This window comes from Babylonia areolata, chromosome 3, assembly GCF_041734735.1.
Source record: "Babylonia areolata isolate BAREFJ2019XMU chromosome 3, ASM4173473v1, whole genome shotgun sequence".
Lineage (NCBI taxonomy): Eukaryota > Metazoa > Mollusca > Gastropoda > Neogastropoda > Buccinidae > Babylonia > Babylonia areolata.
In genome coordinates, this window is record NC_134878.1 from 53,481,070 (window position 1) to 53,484,524 (window position 3,455).

Sequence of the window (3,455 nt, forward strand, 5' to 3'; positions counted from 1 at the left end):
CACCATCAACAACAGCAGCAGCAGCAGCAGCAGCACCAACACCACCAACAACAACAATAACAACAAAATTGCTGTCATCTCAGCCGTTTAATCATGTGTGTGGCTGTGCGTGGGTGTTAGTGTGAGTGTTGGAGTGTAACAGTTGTAGTATTGATAGTATGTTACTTTGTGAGTTTTATGCATTGTGTCTTTTTATAATATTAATGATTCTGTTTTCATGTTTCTGCTATTTTTTATATGCTTTCTTGTTTCACTTTAGGTACTGGATTGTAAAGCGCTTACAGCTTGCTTATGCTTGTATTATAGCGCTATATAAAAATAAAATATTATTATTATTAGCAACAACATCAGCAGCAGCAGCAACAAAAACAACAGTAACAACAACAACAACAACAACAACAACAGTACCAGTAACAACAACAGCAGCAGCAGCAGCAGCAGCAGCAGCAGCAGGACCAACAAAAACAACAGTAACAACAACAACAACAGTAATAACAGCAGCAACAACAACAACAACAACAACAAAAGGACGAGAAATAAGAGAAAGGAACAAAAGAAAATGAATCCCCCAAAACCCCAAACACACACAAACTGCAAACAAACACAACACCAACAACAACAACGCCAACATACAGAACAGAAAGAGAGAACAACAACATCAAAACAAGAAGTAGACTGACTGACTGACTGACTGACTAACTGATTGATGGGCTGAATCTTTTATGGGAAGGAAATTAGTCGTGTGTTCAAAATTCTGCCGAGGAGGAGAAAGAAGGAGAAGGTGGTGGGGGGTGGGAGGTGGGAGGGAGGACGGAGGGTGTGGGGGTATGTGGGAGGAAGGGTGGCTGGATAATCAAGAATAAGAGGACTGGTGGTCCACTGGGACAGAGAGAGAGAGAGAGAGAGGGAGGGGGGGTTAGAAGAAACAGAGAGACAGAGATAGAGTGAGAGAGAACAGACAAAGAAACTAAGAGAGAGGGAGACACGGACTGACCGACACAGAGACAGAGACAGACACAGATATATATATATATATATATATATAGAGAGAGAGAGAGAGAGAGAGAGAGAGAGAGAGGCAGACAGACAGACAGACAGACTGACTGACTGACTGACAAGCAGAGACAGAAAGACATAGAGAAAGATAAGAAGAAAAAGAGAAGAAGAAGAAACAAACCGTAGAAACAAAAATCACGAGTGACACAAACAACAAAGTAAACAACCGTGATACAATCAATCATACTTTTTTTAGGGGGAGGGGGGTGGGTTGAGGGGGTGCGGCGGAGCGGGGGGGGGGAGGGGGTCTCAGAAAGATACCCGGAGCGAGAGCAGGAAGAAAGAAAGAACAAGAAACTGCTAGACGACGAAACGAGATACAAAACAACTCCTAGGAAACATAAGACGACAAACAAACAAACACACACACACAGAAAGACGACCACTCTTTGCCCGCCAAAGCAGCAGACTTCTGAGACAGAGGCTCAGACAAATACGTGGGAGGGGATTGAAGAGAGAGGTGGGTGTGGGGAGTGGGGGGAGGAGGGGGAGTCGGAGGGTAGGGGGGTGGGGGTGGGGGGGTGAGGAAAGGAAATCCAGAACGCAGCTTTATCATCACATGACAACACGTTAATGGCGGCGGACCTGCCGACTTCTCGGTGCAAACGCATTAAACCAGGTCACTGTCGCTTCGGGCTGGCAAGGAGTTAAAGAGAGTTGGGATAGAGGGAAGGGGATGCTCAGGCGCTTTTCCTCCACCACCACCACCCCCCCCCCCTCCTCCCAAACCCCCTGACCCCTGTTCATACCCACGTCATGGACAAATCTAGCATAAGCCACGACGTTTCCATTACCTGACTTTGTTTCCCAGACTGTGTCCATGGATTAAAATTAAATCGAAAAAGTTGTTGTCCTTGGCAAAAATTCTGCACCAAAAAATAAAATATATTCTGATAGGTAAACAATTATTCTTGCAGGCAGAAAACAGGTGGCGCTGTATGCAGAAAAACAAAATGGCGTTGAACTGTGGCAATGCGCTCTCCTTGAGGAGAGTAGCCCGAATTTCACACACAGAAATCTGTTGTGACAAAAAGAGTAAACTCCACTCCACTGCACTACAATAGCAATACAATACACAAATTACAACGAAAACGTATCATACAGAACAGTGCGCTTCACTACAATATAAGCTATCAAAGATCGAACAGTATAAAAAAAATATTTTTAAAATCCTTCAAGAGATAACAAGACTGGATTATCGAAAACTGCAATTTAGGAAGATTCTTTCGTTGTTTAGGATGTACCACCTCAAAGTCAAAGTAGGGAGTCGATAGTTCGAAGCCCTAAAACAAGTAAAATGTGAGAAGGAATGTGCAAGTTTACACAGTACCTTAATTAAAACAATAATAATACAACAACGACCGCCCAGTTTGAACCAGTCTGTTAACTCTCTCGATAGGAACGGCGAAAATGACGACGTTAACAGCGTTTCACCCCCAATTACCACCATCAAAATATTACAAGCGGAAGGCTCTTATACTAAAGAGGTGAATGTTGACAAAGAATACCACAATTCTGACGACGGAAGCTAAAGATTGGATCATTCAGACACCCACTGGACATCCGAGGGGTCTGTGTAGAGGAGAAGAGAGGACTGCCCGTACTGAGTGAGTTAAATTAACTTCGCTACACGCGTTGATCCAGATTCCTGAAACATGTGATCCACAGGATAGCCTTTTTCAGTTCATGGTCACACTGATCCACCCGTCCACTTTCTGCTCACTCCCCTTCACTCCCTGACCCATCTACACATACATCATCCGAACCGATATATATTTTTTTTCATTCCATATTTAAACACTTCTGCATTCGTACCGATTCTGATACGTGGTGGTGGTAGTTGTTTTGTTGTTGTTTTCCCTTGTACACAGGGGCTATATTTCGCTTCAGTTTTGACATTTTCACAAAATCAGTATGAATCAACACACTCACAGATCAAACATTTATTTTAGTCTATCACAGATTAAATATCTAAAACAAATCATCAGCTTCTGGAGATAAAAGGACACTGTGATACATGTTTGTCGCTCCATATGTACCCAGGTTAGCCCATTACGTAATCATGATTATCCACAAGGAAGAAATACACTGCTGCATACTACAGTCGTGAATGTTTGGCTACATGACACCGAGGTTACTGGGTTTGTTTTTTGTTGTTGTTTTTTGTGTTTTTTTTGTTTTTGTTTTTTTCGATGCAGCCAAGATCTGTCCGGGGAGATGAAAATCTCGTGTAGGGGAGGGGACTGTTCCTACCCACCCCCTCCTCCTGTTGCCCTGCAGCGACCCAGTGGAGAAAGCGGTAATCCAAGGCCCAGGACCTCGTCGCTTTACTAATGAATGTGGGGACACCTCGTTAAGGTGTGCAGCTGCCAGGTAACGAACGAACGAACGATGCAGCA